This window comes from Chiloscyllium punctatum, chromosome 46 (assembly GCF_047496795.1).
Source record: "Chiloscyllium punctatum isolate Juve2018m chromosome 46, sChiPun1.3, whole genome shotgun sequence".
Taxonomy (NCBI): domain Eukaryota; kingdom Metazoa; phylum Chordata; class Chondrichthyes; order Orectolobiformes; family Hemiscylliidae; genus Chiloscyllium; species Chiloscyllium punctatum.
Genome location: NC_092784.1, coordinates 3,357,968 through 3,378,442, shown reverse-complemented (window position 1 = coordinate 3,378,442; position 20,475 = coordinate 3,357,968).

The window sequence follows — 20,475 nt, the reverse complement described above, 5'->3', positions numbered from 1 at the left end:
GTCAGGTTAATCTCCTCCACTGCATACAACACTCCTAGCCCGTGTAATCTCTTCAATTCCTTCAGTTCCTATGTACCTATGTATAGGTGTGACTGCTTTGTGGCCATTGTATCCTCATTTATATCTGCAAAAGGCTCTGCTCACTGTAGCACATCCTATGCTCATAAGTGAATCTGGTCACTCACAAGACTCTCTATCACTCTCCCCTCCAGTCTCGACAAGCTTCCCTATCCCTGTCGTATCTTGCAGCATGCACACCACTCACTCTCTCTGATATACATTCCAGTGCATAAATTCACCTCTCCTTCTAACTGTATCCAGTCTACAACTTCATCCCTGTCCGTGCAACATCCTCCAGTCCATATACTCGTCTTCATTGCTGCAGCATTCTCCAGCTTATATCATCTTCCAAGTCCTTGCAACATTCTCCAGTCCATACTACCCACCGTTTCCCTTTAATATTCTCCAGTCCATACCATCCTCCCTATCATTGTGATATTCTTCAGATCCCACAACTGTTGTTAAAGGTACCACATCCTGGAATTATGTGAATGTTTCTACGCCCTGATCAACATAGTCCATGTAATTATCCAGAACCCTACGCACATTCCTATCTCGGAAGTCTAATCAAAGACGCTTTATCTCTGTAACTTCCTCCAAACAATAAAATGTTTTCCCCTGCGAACATTCTGTCGCAACTGTAACTATGTTTAACCCTGCAACATTGTCGCGCCCCCAAACATCTCTCCCACTCTGTGACCTCTAACCATCCCTCAAAGGCCCTCTCTCGGTGACACGCGCCATGCATTTGCAACAAGACAGATGGAATGACAGCACTAACTAAGCCAACAGAATTCTACACTCCAGGAGATGAGGCAACACAGACCAGGGATGGAGACTGGGACTTTCCAGATCTCTGTTGGACTCAGTGCCATTCTCCATGTGTAACCCTCACTGCATCAGTCTAATTTCCCATTCTGTCTGTTTCTCTATCTCCTGTAGATACCCAGGATGCTCTTGACTCAACAGAATTCCCAATTCCTGTCCCGTCCATCACCACACTGAAGACAGTTGGTCAGCCAGAGAGATGGAGAGTGAGTTCTGTAACCTTCAGAAAATCCTGCAGCGAGGTAAGATCACTCACAGTGAACAGAGCAGAGTGTATTTAAGGGGTCGAACTTTGGTCCGGAAGACGTGACACAGATTCAGTGTTGAAGGGTAAACACAGAGCATGATGGTCCCAGGCTCAAATCCCACCTCTGGTTAATTTTCATCTCTGCTGTACTGAGCCTTCCTATGTCAATACAGTAAGTTGACAGTTATCAATTCAGGCCTGTGCTATTTTTGTGAGGATCAGTACAACAGAGGGGAAAGCAGGCCACCCTCAAGGAGATGTTATTGAAATTCGGGATCTTTCTGTTCTATATTCCCTCCTCACGCTATCTCTTGTCATGTGATAGAGTCATATAGCAAGGAAACATGCCTTTCGGTCTAACTTGTTTGTGCCAATGTCTTGAATGCTTATAATTCCCAGAAATTTTCCTACTTCTGTAACGTTCACCCCTCCCAAATTCCCGTTGTATATTTGAAAACTACTCCGATGCTGACGACTCTCCCTGTATGTAAATTGCTCCAATGTCGATAACATGCCCAATCTCAATAATCTCATCCTGCACTCAGTCCAATAATTCCCATTTCTGTAGTTTTGCACAATACTTACAGTAACCCCGTCTCTGTAAAATCCTCCAGCCTGGAGCAAAATACCCACCTGTGTACTTTCCTCAAGCCCCAAGAAAACATGATATCACTGTAACCTTCTGCAGGTCCGATCACACTCCTGCCTCCTGGCCTATAGCACCACACGACCACAGTAACCTTCTCCCAACCCTACGGACCTCCTTACCGATATGAACACCTCCAGACACTTTTCAAGCCACAGCAGCACTCCACATCTCTGTTTGCTCGTCCACTCCCTGCAGTCCTCCCAGCACCTCAAACACTCGCTCTTTGTGAAGTCCTGCAATTTGTGATAGCACGGTGGCTCAGTGGTGAGCGATGGTGCTTCACAGTGCCACGGACCCAAGTTCAATTCAAGCGTTAGGTGACTGTCTGTCTATGTGGAGTTTGCACCTTTTCCCTGTGTCTGCGTCAGTTTCCTCCCACAGTCCAAAGAAGTGCAGGTCAGGTGAATCTGCCATGCCAAATTGTCCATAGTGTGAGGTGCACTGTTGGAGAGAAGTGGGTCTGGGTGGATTACTCTTTGGAGAGTTGGTGTGGACTTGTTGGGCCGAACTACCTGTTCTCGTGCTGTAGGGAATCTAATCTAAACTCTCCCTCTGCGTTCCATATTACTGTCCCTAAATATATCCATCTATCCATAATCAGCCCCAAACCCTTCAAACCTCCGAGTCTCTGAGAACTCCCACAGCTCCAACATCCCTCCTTAACCGTGAAACCTTTTCCATTCCTGAAACATTCTGAAAATGTGGACATCCTACAAACCTCCCAATCTGCGTAATCCTCTCAGGACCCTGTAAAACCCCCGATCTGTGGAACCAGCTCCAATGCTTGTGACTCTCCCGATCAGTTTCCACAGGACGTACTATCTCTGTAACATCCTCCCGTCGCTAACACCCGCCCTGTCAATGTAAGCTCCTCCGGTCCCCACACCAATCTAATCATCTCCATAACCTTCTCCAGCTCTTACACACCTATCTGTGTAAACGTTACACTCCCCTACAACCATCCCTAAAGCAGAAACCTCCTCCAGTGTCTGCAATGCTTCCTATCTGTGTTTGTGTCTCCAGGACCTATTGCTGTTCCTGTCTCTGTAAGCTCTGACAGATTGTACAGCTTTCCGGTCCATATTCTTTCCAGAACCTCAGCATCTGACATCAACAAAAGTCTTCATTAACTACAGCCATCCATATATCTTTTCTTTCCTCAACTCTATACAACTCTCTTAATCTCTGTAAGAAGCCTCATCGTCCTTTTGATCACCTGTAGTCCCTTCAGATCTCCCTGTATCTTTCCTGACTCCATTGAATACAGCCCATCTCATGTTATAACTCCCCTTACTCATATGTTATTCCCCATCTCTCTGATATTCTTCACTTACTGCAATTCTCATTCTTTATCTCCAGAGCTTCTAATCCCCCGATCGATGTAAGGTTTTGATCCCTTGCAGCAAGTTTAACACCTGTAGCAGCCTCCAACTCCTCAACGCGTCCTGTCGCTGTAACCTTCTCAAATACGACAGCTTGTAATATCTTCCAGAATCTGCAACCCTCTCGATTTTTGTAAACCACTCCAGAACACCATTCTACATCTCTGTGTAACTGATGGGAATGCTGTAATTCTGCTTTCACTGTCCTCACTAACTCTCTGAACCCCTGCAGCCCTACAACCCTCAGTATCTCTGGCTCCTCCAATCCCTACACTTCTCCCTGGCTGTGTGAACTGATCCAGTACCTTCAAACCTCCCTATCTCACTCACTCCTGCAGCTCCAACTCGTGTCCATGTCAGTGTAATTCCCAGCACCAACAATCCTCCCGGTCTCTATAAACTCCTGCAGCTCCAACTACCACCCCAACCTGTGTAATCTCCAATCCCTCCAATCCTCCCTTCTCTATAAACTACTGTAGCTCCAAATACCACCCCACCTGTCTACTCTCCAGTGCCGATAACATTCCCTTTCTCGAAAAACCTCTGCAGCTCCAACGAAGACTGTGTAATCTCTAGTCCCTATATTCCCCCCAATCTCTGTAAATCCTTCAGAACTGATAACCCTGTATCTCTCCTTGACATCTTTCAGCCCGACAACCACCTGATGTCTAACCACCAACAGTGATCTCAAACCACCGAACTCTGTAACATTCTCCATTCTTAACGGCCCAAAGACTGTTAGCTTCTCTGGTAACTGTATTCCCCTTCATCTCCGTTTACAGATCCTTGCTCAGGGAAACAATGTCTCAGTATCGAATCTGTAAGAACACAAGAATCTTTGGTGTATCAATACATTTACCTCATTTTCTAAATTTTAACGACTGCAAGTTCAACCTTCTCCACCTCTAATCATCAATATCCCTCCATTTTGAAGACCAGACTGGTGAACCTTCTCTGGGTTACCTCCAGTGCAAGGACATTTTCACACCAGATAGGGGACCAAACTTGTTCACAGTATTCTCAGTGCGGGCTGACAGGAGTCCTCTATATTTATTACAAGCCTTCCCTATTTTTATTCTCCATTCCCTTTGCAATCAATGCCAGCATTCCATTTACATTATCTATGACCTGCTGTCCCTGTATGCTCCCTTTCTGAGATTTATACACCAGGTTTCCCTAGTTATGCCATAGCGTAGCTTTCTGCGGTTGATCTGAAACCAAGAGCTGACAGCAATAATCACGAAAGTGCTGGAATGTATGTTAAACAATATGCCCGAAATACTAACTGCACACTTAGAAACTTATGGAATAAGCGCAGTCCATAAAACCATCATGCTTAGGGGTAGAATTAGACCATTCAATCCATCAGGTCTATTCCACTATTCGATTGTGTATGAATTGTTTCTCAACCCCATTCTCTCACTCTCTGTAACCCTTGATCTCCTTATTCATCCAGGACCTGCTTATCTCTGAGTAAGATACTCTGAATCACTTAGCATCCACAGCCCCATGAGGCAGTGAGTTCCACAGATCTATCACCATCTGGCTGAATAAATTCCTCCACATCTGTATTCTAAAGAGTCGTTCCCTTCACTCCGAAGCTGTGCGCTTGGCCCCTCGTCTCTCCTGCTGGTGGAAACATCTTGCCCACGTCCACTCCATCCAGCCCCCTCAGAATTCTGTAAGTTTGAATGAGATTCTGCCGCCGCCTCTGAAACTTCATCAAGTGCAGACCCAGAGACTTCACCTGCTCCTCATATAACACAAATTTCATCCCTAAAATCTGTCTTGGAAACCCATTTCTCATACTCCTTCACATCCTTTGTTAAGACTCTGAATAAATAACGTGTTGAGTGCAGTCCCAACACTGACCCCTGCGGAGCTCCCCTCATCACTAGTTCCCATGGTGCAAAAGACACCTTTCTTCACACTCTCTGCCTTGTGCCAATCAGAGAAATCCTCTATCCATGCTCAGCATGTTGTTCTGAAATGCAAATGTCATTTCACACCCACTTCTGGATTTATTTTTCTGTCTGGCTGGAAGCAGCAGAGTTTCACCATTACCTTCCCATCTGTAATTCCCAGGAGAAGTTGGTGGGGAGCTGCCTTCCTAACCCATTGTAGTCATTTGGGTATAGGGACAGACACAGTGCTGGGAGGATAGAGCGCGCCATGGAGGGCACCTTGGAAATGCTGGTGTTCCCGTGCACCTGGAGCTCCAGTCCTTCCAGTGTATAGTGTTGCCGGGTTTATGAAGTGCTGTTGAAAGGGCCTGCCTGAGTGACCTCAGTGCTACTTGTAGAACTTTTATTCCTTCATTCATTCATGAACATTAGCTTTGTTGTCTGAGACAGCATTTATCATTGATTTTGAGTTGTCCCTGAGAAGGTGGTGGTGACCTGCCTTCCTCAGCTCCTACACCAGCCATTTGAACTGTTATCAGTGTAGCATCCAGCAGGCGCGACAACGCTTCTCTTGCCTGTAACTGTACACAGACAATGCAGCTCTCCCTTTTATATCTGACATCCTCCCCGACTTATAACTCTAACAGTTCCTCACAATATCTTGGAGCAGGACCATGAGGCTCACTCACACCTGGCAGTTACAGAGGCAGCAAAGTCGTGGAATATAAATCAGCACTGAAGATCATGGCCTAATCGTGCCTGGGAGTCACAGAGACGGTGACCGTGTGAGGGAGCAGAGTGGAGTGGGCGCTGGACGATTACACGTACCTGGCAGTCACAGAGACGGTGACCGTGTGAGGGAGCAGAGTGGAGTGGGAGCCGGAGGATTACACGTACCTGGGAGTCACACAGATAACTTTCTGCTGCTGGGACGGGCCTGCATTGAGTTTGGAAGATGTACAAGAGCCTTCACAGAAAAGGCTGTAAATTCGTTAGCAGATAATATACCGTTATTAGCAACTGTCAGTAGATTGATAGAAGTTAGCAAATTTATTTTTTCAACTTCTGAAATAAGGGTTGAACTCAGAAATAAGAGGGAGAAGTGAAGTTCTGAGCCAATACATATATATTATCCTCAGTAAGCCACAGTTGAATAAGGGAGTTAACCATATTTTTTTTTCTCTGATGTTAATTTAATTCTAAGCAAGTAATTAAGTTACTCTAGACATGTTGCATTTTAAGACATGACAAGACATGTTTGTTAGATGGAAAATATGTTCTCTTATGTTGGGAAGTCATAGCCCCTGCTCGTGTCCTAGATGAACATTTGGTCTTGGAGCTCAGATAGTAATTAAAGACTCTATGGGACATCTGTGATGCTGAGAGTTAGGTGAATAGCTCACACAGAGAGCAGATAACGCTGCAAACATGACAGCCAAGAAGAAGAAAGGGAATAGGGGTGTAGACAATCGAAGAGAAACATTCAGGGAATGGAAGGATATCTTGATATCTCCCTCCCAATTCAGTTTCCTGGTTTGGAAGCTGATGAAGGTGTGAGCTGTTCAGGGGAGGGCAGTCGGAGCCATGTCTGCGGCACCACAAGCAGCCTGACTGTGCAGGAGGGGTGGGAAAAGGAAGGAGGATCAATAGTCACAAGGGAGTCAGGAAATTGAAGAAGGTGTCAGTGTTTCTGTAATTCCAGAATAATGGGGTTAAGAATATAACGGTGTCTGCAGGACATTCGTCTGGGGGACAGTGAGCAGTCAAAGGTCATGTCCGTTTTGGTAGGAATGACCTGGATAGGAAGGGTGAAGCGTTCTGGGAATCAGCATTTAGGAAGATAGGTGGATGGTTAGCAAGCGGGACATCAAATGTACAATCCCTGGAATACCCCCAGTGCCGTGTCCAAGTGAGAACAGAACTCGGAGTTTTAGGTAGATGAGAGTGTGACTGGAACGATGATGCAGCGGGGAGGGCTTCGGTTTCCTGGGATTGGGACTGGTTCTGGGGAAGGCAGCAACTGTACAAGCTGGATGGGCTAACGTGACAGAGCTGGGACTGAGTTTCTTGTGCGGTGTTTGGGAGGGATTGAAAATAACTTGGCGGGTGCATAGGATCCAAATCGCAATAGTAGAGGAGACTACCAGGATTCTCAAAATAATGGGAGATCCAGTTGGTACTAATTTACAACAACGAGTTTATCAGTGGAAGATGGAGTAAGAAAGAAAGCCTTAATCTGAGGTACTCTGCAGAGACATGAATACTCGGAGTTTGGAGAGTTCGAGATGCAGATTAGTGTGTGGAAATCTGATGGACTGATCACCGAGAGCTGCCTCAAGGAATGGCAGGACTGTGTGTTAAATATTGCTGAGTATCAGGGATTCTGAAATTATAGAAGGGAAGGGAAAGGATGAAGGTGGAAGTATTGGTTTTGATTAGCATTAGTTAAGGCGCCCAAGAGTAAGAGCCTACTCATTCACTCGGGACACCTCTCTACCTTTCCCACAGCTGGACCAGCTGTTACAAATAATTCCACCCCCCCAATACTGTTTGGTAATTCTCACATTTCGGAAGGGATCAACCCACACAAGAGCAGAAAGAGCCAAGAGGGATAGGGGGCTTCCCAACATTCTGCTCCTCACTCTATCACAGGGAAGGATCCTGACCCTAACAACCATGAGAGGCTGTCTGACCGTGTCCAAGCTCCCGGACTGGGATCTGAGACTCCCCCTGACTCACTGTGCTGGGCACCGTGACTGACCGTGTCCAAGCTCCCGGACTGGGATCTGAGACTCCCCCTAACTCACTGTGCTGGGCACCGTGACTGACCATGTCCCAGCTCGCTGACTGGGATCTGAGACTCCCCCTGACTCACTGTGCTGGGCACCGTGACTGACTGTGGACAATGATGTCAGGCCTCCTCGTATTGTGTCTGTGCTAAACACCAAGACAATACAGCAGGCGGGTGAGCCTCGTAGATCTGGCGGAGGGGAAACACTGTTGGGGGCAGGGTGAGGCAAGGTTATCATTCTGTGAGCATTCAAGTCAGTTCAAAGTGAGTGTGTACAAACACCGGATGAGCACCCCAGAGGGACAGACCATGTGTTGGGTCTGTCCCTGAGCACAGTGTCCTTGCGGCAGCATTGAGTGCGTACAAACACGGAGTGAGTAGCCCAAAGGGGCAGACCATGAGCTGGGTGTGTGTCCCTGAGCATAGTGTCCTTGCAGCAGAACTGCAATGAGAGGTGTGAGTGCACCCTGAGCTGCAGCATTGAAGTACAAATGTATACTGTCAGTGGGTCGGAGATGCGCTGGGATGACATGGTGAGGCTGGCATGTGACATGTGCCAGCATTGGTGGGTGTGCATTACATGCAGCTTCTGTCTGTGCAGTGTCCCCCGAGACGTTGGTGTCCAAGATAGAAGACTACAGGAGCGACGGGGGGAGGTGTGGTGGTGATGGAGTCACCAGATACCAGCTCTAACTTTCACGTCCAATTCTCCATATTGAGTTTCCCTACAGTGGGAGGGAGGGTATGAAGCTATAAGTTGTTGAGGAGAGATCCATTGAATGTGGCTGTTGATCATCAGTAATCATTCAGTAAACATCTTGCCATTCCCGCGCTCAAATCTTGTTTTAGAGACCTTTCCAGCACAGGAACAGGCCCTTCAGCCCAGCATGCCCGCACTGACGCATGATGTCCTTCTAAAGTTAACAAGAAAGTTTTTGCTCCGAAGCCCTCTATATCATTCTGTTCCCTACTTACTCATATTTGTGCCAAGATCCCTTTTCAACCTTGCTATATTAGCTCCTTCTCCTCGATCAGTGCATTCCAGGCACTTGCACATTCTGTCTGGAACAGCAAAAACAAACCTTGCCGATCATATCTCCCGAACTTTCTCCCTTTTATCAAAAACCTACGGTCTTGAGTAATTGGTATTTCTACTCTGGGAAAAAGCCTCTAACTGTCCTTCTATCTATGCCTCTGATAATTTTGTAAATATCTATCAGGTAGCCCCTTAGCCAATGATGCTCTGGTGCACATGAACCATGTGTGTTCAATTTCTCCTACTGGCTAATACCCTCCAAACCAGGCCACATCCTGGTAAAACTTTTCCATCCCCTCTCCAACACTTCCATATCGTTCTGCTGGTCTGGCAACCAGCACTGTACACAATATTCTGAATGTGCCCAAACTAAGTTTCTCGACAGCTGCAATATGACATGCTAATTTTCATACTACATGCTCCGATGCCTGTCTGCAAGTTTGCCATCAGTCTTCTTGATCACCCTATCCACCCGGGTTGCCACTTTTAGGGAACTGTGGAGCTGTACACCTAGATCCTATCAGATGTTAATGCGGCCAGTAGTTTTTCCATTCACTATATACTTCTCTCCTGCATTAGACCTTCCAAAACGCATCACGTCATAACTGTCCAAATAAAGTTACATCTGTGTTTTCTCTGTCCAAGTCTGCAGCTGACCTATATCCCGCGATATTCTCTGGCAATCATCCCCACAATCTGCAACTCCGCCAATCTATTTACAGATCTCCAGTCACAAAAACACTGTTCCACCACTACTCTGTCTTCAATGACCAAGCAGTTCTCTATCCATCTCACTAACTGACCACTGATCCCATTTCACTTCACCTTCGGTATGAGCCTGCCATAAGGAACCATATCCAAGTACTTGCTAAGGTCCAATCGGCCAACATCCAGCCCCATGCCCTCATCAATCAATTTTGTCACTCCCTCAAAATAATCAATCAAGTTTGTGAGACAGGATATTCCCCACACAACTGCGTTGCCTGTTGCTATTAAGTCAATATGAGAGTGCTGTTGGAGCTGCACTCATTCAAACAAGTGATTATTCCATCATATTCCTGACTTGAACCTTGGAGATTAGATTAGATTCCCTACAGTGTGGAAACAGGCCCTTCAGCCCAACCAGTCCACACCAACCCTCCTAAGTGTAACCCACCGAAACACATTCCCCTGCCCTATATTTACCCTGACTAATGCACCTAACACTATGGGCAATTTAACATGGCCAATTCACCTGAACTGCACATCTTTGGACTGTGAGAGGAAACCGGAGCACCCGGAGGAAACCCATGCAGACATGGGGGGAATCTGCAAACTCCACACTGACAGTCACCAAGGCCGGAATTGAACTTACGACTTTGGTGCTATGAGGCAGCAATGCTAAGCACTGAGCTCTTGATAGTTACTGTACATTGGGCGGTATGTTGGGCAATGATGGTTCCTGTACAATGGGAGGTATGTCAGACCGTGATGGTTACTGTACAGTGGAAGGTATATCCGGTGGTGATGTTTACTGTACAGTGGGAGGTATATCTGGCGGTGATGTTTACTGTACAGTGGCAGGTATGTCGGGTTTGAGGTTGCAGACTGAGTTGTACAGTTGCAGACTGCTGCTGCTGATGGCCCATTGTACCTCATAGATGCATCATAATTTGTTGCTCAATCTGTTTAACATCTGTCCCATTAGGAACCCATATCATGGTGAGGTGGGTCTGCAAAATGTAAAGGTAGCCCTTGCTCCCCATAAGGACTGTGCAGTGACCATTCTTACCGGTATATGAAATGTAGACGTGTGTCTGCAGCAGGCAGATCGGTGATGATGTGGTCAATGATATGTTTCCCTTTTACTGATTCCCTCATAACTTGCCGCAGAGCACTCTAGCAGCAATAGGATCCAGCATCAATGCTGAGCACTGTATTGACTATATGCCAAGAACTGTCACCTCAGCCTGGCTATGTCCTGTCAGTGGGACAGAACCTACCAGAGAGGGTGGTGAAGTTGCCAGTGATATAGTCCTGTTCACAGGATCCTGCTTTGCAGGCAATGTCTGACTGTTTTTTGATTAGTTCGTGGGGAAGAAACAACAGGTCACGTTTACATTTTGTATAATGACGTGTTAATATCACTTTGTTTCTTAAATATTTTAAAATAAACCAAACATCAATATCTTTCAATTGAAAGCAATTGAAGTGAACAATGATTGAAATACCAGAGCGCACACTTGACTATTACACAATTCAATGAATGTAGTAAACAGCCGATTAATGTTCAGATCAGTGAACACACCATCTTGCAGTCAGCAAAGCTGTTGGAAATGACTTTGAGGAAAAGACTGAATTCAGACAATGTTACTGGCCCTCACCATGACCACCAAAACACTGACCATCTCCAAAATCTGTCCAGAGTGCTTCCAAACTGGAGCTGGGCAGTTACTCGCGCAATAGACCGGTTAGAGACATACCTGAACAACGAGGAGAGGTGTGTGGGGCAGACTGGTCAATGGACTAGCACATGGCGCAGTTCAACATTTGTAACAATGACCTGTAAACAACCATGTCTTGTAGGTTTATGGCATCTAAACTCTGTAATTCTGCACCTTAGACCTGATCCTGAGTGGAGGTGTTATAAAGGTGATGGGCTCCTGCAGCAAAAGGCATCTTACATTGAATCCTTCATAAACCATATCCAGTGTATGTTAGCCCCACAATGTCAGTATCCAAACAGAATTGTACAGCTCCATTGATGGCCAGCGTGATCCGAGCCCAACGACCTTGAATGTGACCTGAGCTGGACATCTCTGTGTAAATGTTTGCAGCATTGTTCTAACCATTAACAGCAAAGTCTCTTCACTGAAGGTCTGACATCCTTTCATAATACCAACTTTTAGATTGTCCAATAAGTACAAAATCCACCCATGTATTCTGTTCACTTTTATAACAACAATATGATGAAAACAGTGCCCAACTCACAGTAAGGAGCATTGAAATGATGAGTCTCATGACCACACAGAAGGCCAACTTATGATTAAGTACAAGGAATTTGAAAATATACATTTATTTTCCATTTTTATTAATATTGTGAACTCTTAGTCGACTCTCCTGCTCCTCAGCGGCTACATGAATGGCTGTGCTATTTTTCAGAACCACACTTTTTGAGTCTGATCTCCAGCATCTGCAGTCCTCACTTTCTCCCTGCTAATATTCACTCATTATCATTTGCTTGTCAAAAATATCACTGCGTGTTTAAACATGTTACAGTCAGATCTGGGTACATTTTGAATTGCTTCTGTCTATCTCAGAGCTCAGTAATATGGGATGTGAATGGCAGTGTCTGTGTGATGGTCGGAATGTAGGCCATGCCTCTGAGAGACTGACAGATTGTTTAAAACAGCACATCCCTTCAGCTGTTTACAACAAACAGGTTACTGGCTAGACACTAACAGCCTGAGCTCACAAAGCCCAAAGAACAGTGTTCAACATTGGGCAGGTCTGGACAATATTTTCATTTCGTTTATTCATGGAATATGATTGGGCTAGTATTTATTGTCCATCCCTTGTTGCCCTTGAGAAGGTGAGGGTGAGTTGCCACATTGAACCAGTGCAGTCGATGTGCTGCAATTAGACTTACAATACTTTGAGGATCTGACTAGAACCATTGATGATGGTTGAGCTGTGGAGGTGGTGTATATGGACTTCAGCAAGGCATTTGATAAGGTTCCCATGGTAGGCTCATTCAGAAGGTCAGGAGGAATGGGATATGGGGAACTTCGCTGTCTGGATACAGAATTGGCGGGCCAACAGAAGACAGTGAGTGGTAGTAGAAGGAAAATATTCTGCCTAGAAGTGAGTGGGTGTTCCACAGGCACTGTCCTTGGGCCTCTACTGTTTGTAATTTTTATTAAAGACTTGGGTGAGGGGATTAAAGAATGGGTCAGCAAGATTGCAGATGACACAAAGGTTGCAGGTGTAGTTAAGAGTATAGAGGGCTGTTGTAGCCTGCAGCGGGACATTGACAGGATGCAGAGGTGGGCTGAGAGGTGGCAGATGGACTTCAATCTGGATAAATGCGAGGTGATGCATTTTGGAAGTTCGAATTTGAAAGCTGAGTACAGGATTAAGAACAGGATTCTTGGCAGTTTGGAGGAACAGAGGGATCTTGCTTTGCAGGTACATTGATCCCTTAAAATGGCCGCCCAAGTGGACAGGGTTGTTCAGAAAGCACATGCTGTTTTGTCTTTCAATAACGGGGAATTGAGTTTAAGAGTTGTGAGATCTTGTTGCAGCTCTATAAAACTTTGGTTAGACCGCACTTGGAATACTGCATCCAGTTCTGGTCGCCCTTTTACAGGAATGATGTGGATGCCTTGGAGAGGGTTCAGCGGAGGTTTACCAGGATGCTACCTGGACTGGAGGGCTTATCTTATGAAGAGATGTTGACTGAGCTCAGAATCCTTTCAATGGAGAAAAGCAGGAGGAGAGGGGACCTAATTGAAGTATAAAAGATAATGAGAGGCATAGATAGAGTCGATAAGCAGAGAGTATTTCAAAGGGCAGAAATGGCTAATACAAGGGGTCATAGTTTTAAGCTGGTTGAAGTAAAGTATCGAGGGGATGTCAGAGGTGGGTTCTTTACACAGAGAGTTGTGAGAGCATGGAATGCGTTGCCAGCAGCACTTGTGGAAGCAAGGTCATTGGGGACATTTAAGAGACTCCTGGACATGCATATGGTCACAGACATTTGAGGGTGCATACATGAGGATCAATGGTCGGCACAACATCGTGGGCTGAAGGGCCTGTTCTGTGCTGTACTGTTCTATGTTCTAATACCATTGGGGGGTCCTTGAAATAGTGACACTGAAGGAATAGCAATATACTTCCCAATCAGAATGGTGGTTGGCTTGGAACGGAAAGCGAACATGATGATAATCCCATGTGTCTGTTTCGCTTGTCCTTCTTGACGGTCATGGTTTCAGAGGTACGTTGTAAGAAGCCTGGTTAAATTTCTGCAGAGCACCGTTTTGATGGCAGTTACTGCTGCTCCTGAGTGTCAGTGGTTGAGGAGCGAAGCTGTATTCACAGGGAAAATGGGGAGGGGGCGGGTATTTCATCTCGCACACATTCAATGTGTGTCTTATCGATGGTGTTTACAGGCTTTTGCAAATCATGAGGTTTGTGATTTCTGCAGGATTCCTAGCCCTTGAGATAGTCTTGTAGCCAATTAATTTATATGCATCAAAGTGTGACGCTGTAAAAGCACAACAGGTCAGGCAGCATCTGAGGCACAGGAGAGTCGACGTTTTAGCATAGGCCTTTATGAGAATCGGTAATGCGAATATATGGTCAGTCCAGTTCTGGTTAACGGTAATACGCGGGATATTGGTTGTTGGGTTTTCATTGATGGTGGTGACATTGAACATTAGAGGATATGATTCCATTTTCAATTATTAGAGGTAGTCGTTGTCTGCCATGTGTGCAATGGGAATGGGACTTTTCACTCTTCAGCACACACCTTCATATTCCCAGGTCCTTGTTGCATTTGGATAAGGATTGTTTCAGTATCAGAGTAAATCACTAATAGTGGTGAATATTGTCCAATCATTTGCAAACAATCCCAGTTGTGATTTCACTTGAGTAGGGATGGTCATTTATGAAGCACCTGAAAATTATTGGGCCTAGGGCAAAGAGAGCGCTTTTACAGCTCACTGATGCTGTCCCCCTCTCTGAGCTAGGAAGCTGGCTTCTAGTTCCACCTGCTCCAAAGGTGTTTAGCAACATATCTGAACGGAATAATATTACAATACTTACCACATGGAGCTGAGTGATGACTTGGTTAGTTGGACAGCTGGTTTGTCATGCCGATTAATACTAACAGTGTGGGTTCAAGTCCTGCACTGACTGAGGTGTATGATAAGAGCTGTCTTACTCAAGCTCTCCCTCACTTGAGGCATGATGACTGTCCAGTTAATCTACGGCCAGTTGTCTCTGTCTAACGAGAGAGCAGCCCAATCATCCTGGCCGGGTATGGAGCCCGACCTTTCCGTTTCTGATCTACAGGCTTAACCATAAACCCCTCCCTTGGGGAACTGCGGCAGAGCTGAGATGGTTGCTCTCCTCCAACCCCAGCCACCTTCCTTTGTACGAGGTATAACTTCTGCCAATGCAGACGATTCCTATTTGCTCCAGGTTTGCCGTTAATCCTCGATACATTTGGTCAAATGCCGTTATGATCATGTTAAAAGTGCAGTCACTGTCACCTCACCTCTCGAATTCAGCTGTGTGTTTTCTTGTTGTAAATCGTTTTGCTGAAGACCACCATCTGGAGAAGCCTAAAGTAGATCCTCCCATCGATATTTCTGTCTGAACATTGTTGTGAAAGTTTCAGCCTTAGCTTTTCTATTATTGTGATGGGTTTTCAATCTTTGAGGAAGGTGGTATTTGTGGGTCCTCCTTTTCCGGTGAGTTGTGTGATTGTCCACCACAACTCACCCAGACTGTATATGAGAGAATTGCAGAGATAGGTCCTGATTCATTGGATAGATCTGTGTATCATTTTCTATTTATACCATGTGGTGAGTAAGTGGCCCAATTTAGTAACTTCATCTCATTCTGAGGTGTGTTTGGTGCTACTATAGGCAGACCCTCCTGTATTCTCCATTTAACAAGGCTGTATCCCTGGCTTGATGGTCAGGGTAAAGTGGAGCATACACCAGGAGTGATAGTAAGACTTATGCTGGAGTACAATTCTACTGCTGTTGGTAATGACCCGAACCACCTCACACAGGCCAGTGCAAAATTCTAAAATCTATTGGAAATCTGCCCTGTTTAGCACAGTGATGGTGTCACATATACACAGGGGGTCTACACGATGTAAAAGTGGAACTTTGTATCCAGAAATACTGTGTGCAGTAGTCACCGTTACCAATACGGTCATCGAACAATGTGTCTGCAGCCGGTAGGTTGGTGAGGATGAGGTGAAGGATGTTTCTACCTGTCAGTCTTTCCCCCCACCCTGTGCAGACGCAGGGAATCAGTTATATCATTTTGGACCCGACCACCTCGATCAGTAATGTTGCTGCTGAGCCCCTCTTTGTGTTGGTTTTGAAATGGCCCACCCAGTATACATTCTCCAGCTCTGTCACTCTCTCAGTGCTTCCACCAAGTGTTGTTCTATGAAGAGGGACACTGATCGGCCAGCTGAGGAGGGCTGTCAGCAGGAGTTTTCCGTGTCAGTGTTTGATCCGACACCGTGAGGGTTACAGAGGTGAATCAGCAGGAGGTTTCTGTGTCAGGCTTTGATATGAACCCATGAGGTTTTGTCATGTCCCATTGTTGCTTGACAGTCTGGAGGACATCTCTCTCAATTCTGGCATAAGCTCCAAGGCATTAGGAAGGAGGGGTTTGCACGGTCTACAGGGCCTTTTATTTTTATTACAGTCAGCAGAAGGGCCTCTCCTGTGTGGATGACACTGACTCTTTGGCTCTTGTGATTGGACACTGCAAGGTCTCACTCCTTCACATACTCTCTGTCCCTTGTCTGCCCATTTATCAACCAATCTATCACTGTAAATATCTGCAGTACTGTCCTCCTCCCTACCTCTTTAAACTCCTCCAAACTCTATACCCCACCCTATCACTGTAACGTCTTCCAAACCCTACACCCCTTACTATCTCACTAAGCACCTCCCAACCCTACATTCCTCCCTGTCTCTCGAACCTCCTCCATCATCGATATATCACCCTTTATCCATGATTTACTTCAGCCCCTACAAACGCTACATATCTGTCTCAGCTGCTCTGACATCTACCCTGTCGCTGTAACCTTGTCAGCCACTCCCCGCTCCCGACCTTTGTAAACCTCATCCAACCACGAGACTCTCCTGATCTTCGTACCCTCCTCCAGCATTTCCATACCGCCCCATAATTCTGGCATTCTCTAGTACCTCTACCTTTTCTTATGGATATAACCTCCAAAAACACGTTTCGTTTAGTGAGGGAAAGGGATAGGTACATGCCACAGGGCAAGTGGTATCAATGGGGGAAGGGCAATTGTAACACGATTAAGCAGAACTTATGATGCATAGAACAGGGTAGCAAAATGTAGGGGATGGGGATAATCGAAATGTGAAGCTTGTTTAAAGAACAGACATCGCGTGTCCTTAAATAGCATGCCCCTATCAGGCAGGGAGGAAGTGATAATATAAGGGAACCGTGTTTTACTACAGAAATCACGTCTGTTGTTAAGAGGAAGAAGGAGACTTATGTGACGATGATATGATGGAGAGTTACAGATTAGCTTGGAAGGGGTTAAAGAGAGAGTTAAGAAGTGCAAAGTGAGGACATGAGTCATTTTTAGCAGGTCGAATAAGGGAGAATCCTAAAACTTTGTATAGGTATGTTAGGAAGAAAAGGATAACTAGGGTAGGAATAGAGCCAGTCAAAGACAGAAGGAGGAAGTTGAGTGTGGATTCTGTGGAGATCCAACAGGTGTTAAACGAACATTTCTCATTGGCTTTCACTCAGGGAAATTAGAATATTATAGAGAAGAATAAGATTCGAGATATATGACGAGAAAGGATCGAGGTTGGTAAGGAAGAGGTGTTATCAATTCGAGAAGGAGTGGAAGTGAAAATGTCCCCTGTGTCGGATGGGATTTATTCAAGCTTCTTCTGGGGCGCTAAGAAGGAGCCGTTGGAGCCTTTGGCTTTGATATTTGAGTCTTCATTGTCTACAGGTTTAGTACCAGAGGACCGGAGGATTGCAAATGTTTGCCCATGTTCAAGATGGGCAGTACAGATGACCAAGGCAATTCCAGACCAGTGAACCTTATGTGTGTGTAGGAAATATTTTGGGCAGGATTATAAGAGATAGAATTTATAATCATCTAGCAAACAACAATTTGATTGCAAATAGTCAACTTGGTCATGTCTCTCAAACCACATTGAGGTTTTTTAAAGGTGACCAAGCATGTGTAAGAGTGTAAGGCAGTTGATGTGGTGTACATGGACCTCAGTAAAGCATTTGATAAGATTCCACATGGTAGACTGTTAGAGAAAATGCAGAGGCGTGGGATTGAGGGTGATTTAGCAGTTTGGATTAGAAACAGGCTTTCTGTAAAAGTCAGTGAGTGGTGGCCAGCATGGAGTCCGTTAACTATGGTGAGCCACAAGGATCGATTTTGGGACCACTACTGTTTGTCATTTTTATAAATAACTTTGATGCACGCATAGGAGGATCTGTTAGTAAGTCTACAGATGACACTAAAATCGGAGGAGAAGTGAACAGTGTGGAAATATTTTGCGGGTTGAAGGGGCACTTGGACAAACTGCAGAACTGGACTGAGAGGTGTCAAATGGAGTTTCAATGCAGCTAACAATGAGGTGATTCCTTTTGGGAAGAATACCAGGAAGGCAGAATTCTTGGTCAATGGAAAGATTCTTGGTAATGTGGATGTGCAGATGGATCTTTGTTTCCATATACATAGATCCCTGAAAGTTGCTACCCACGTTGATTGTACTTTTAAGAAGTCATACGGTGTGTTAGGTTGTATTGGTCGAGGTATTGAGTTCTAGAGCCGTAATGTCATGCTGCAACTATGCAAAATGCTAGTGCGGACACACTTGGAATATTGTGTGCAGTTCTGGATGCCCCATTGCAGGAAGAGTATGGAAGCATTGGAAAAGGAGATTTACCAGGATGTTGCCTGGTCTGGAGGGAAGGTCTTATAAGGAAAGGCTGAGAAACTTGGGTCTGTTCCCATTGGAGAGAAGAAGGCTAAGAGTGGATTTCATAGAGGCATACAATGTGATCAGAAGATTCGATAGGGTAGACAATTAAAGCCTTTTTCCTCAGATGATGACATCAGCTTGTACGAAGGGGCATAGCTACAAATTGAGGGGTGACAGGTTTAAGACTGATGTCAGAGGGAGGTTCGTTACTCATAGAGTGGTAAGAGCATGGAATGCCTTGCCTTCCTAAGTACTTAACTCAGCCACGTTAGGGGGATATATGCTATCCATGTATAAGCACATGGATGATGATGGAATAGTGTCGGGGGATTGGCTTAGATTAGTTCACAGGTCAGTGCAACATTGAGGGCAAAAGGCATGTTCTGCGCTGTATTGTTCTATGTTCTACAAACCCTTACATCTTCCCCCCTTCAGTAAGTACACGCAGTCACTACAGCCCTCTTCATCTCTGTACCTCCTCCACCCACTTCATTCTTCTCTATCTACGTAAATTCCTCCAGCCGCTCTACCCCTCCCCACCTCTGTGAACTTCATTCATCATTGATGGTCTTCCTGACCTCTGTCTCCTCCTCCAGCCTCTTCACACCTCTCTATATCGCTGACATCCTCCAACATCTAAACATATTCCAATCTGCATTACCTCCACCAACACATACCTCTTCCAGCCATCCAACCCTCCTGATCTCTGTAATCTCCGGCAGTATCTTAAGTCCTTCCTATCACTGTGGCTTCCTTCATCACGTATATCCTTCCATATCTCTGGACCCACTCTAACAATTACATACTGCCCACTCGCTATAAACTTCACAAGCTCATCCATTCCTCCCTCCCTTTGGAAACACTGACAGTACCTACAGCCTTCTCTAATTTTGTAAAGTCTTCCAGCACATACACCCATCCGTATCTCGGAAATCTCTATGTTCTACTGCAGCTTCCGCCCATTTGTAACACCCTCCTGAACCTATACCTCCATATCACTGTAACTTTATCTAACCCGAAGCTCTTCAATATCTCTGTGAACTTTTCACTGTATTCATTGACAAGCATCCACAAGCTTTGAGATGCCGAATACTAAATATTCTGAGACCCATGGAGGTATATAATTTTACATCATCTTTGTCCCAGATAAGTTGCCCCTTATCCTGAGATCCTGTCATCATGTTTTGGATTCCCAGACCCAATAATTTTTCAGCATCAGCCCTATAAAGCTCGTTCCACTCAGAAGCTTTTGCTCCTCAAACAAATCACTTCTCCATTTCCTGAGACTCAAAAATATCGATTAAATCTATTCACAAATGCAGCAAGGGACACTCAGATGCAAAACAGTGAAACATTTATGTCTTATTCATTGATAGGTATCAGACATTGCTGGGTGGGCCATCATTTATTGCCCATACACTTTTTTTCCCGACAAGGTGGTTGTGTGTGACCATGCAGCAGGTTCACCCACAATAATGTTAGGGAATGAAAGGCAGGATATTCATCAACTGACACCCACGAGACTGAGATATATTTCCCAGTCCAGATGGTCATTGACTTTATGCTCAACTTGCAGGGTTAGTGTTTCCGTCGATCTGTTGCCCTTGCTACTTCAGATGATCAAGGCTTGAAAGGTGCTGTCGAATGGACTTTGATAAATGTCTGCAATGTACTTTTTATCTGGAACACACTGCCTCCATTGAGGGTTGATAGCGGAAATAGTGAATGTTGTGGATGTTGTGGCAATCGAGCTGGACTACACATGTACCCTTTCTTATACAGGGGCAGCATAGATGTTCTAGATATGGTCTTAGCTACTTTTTGGCAATACGACTTCAATTTGTTACAATCAG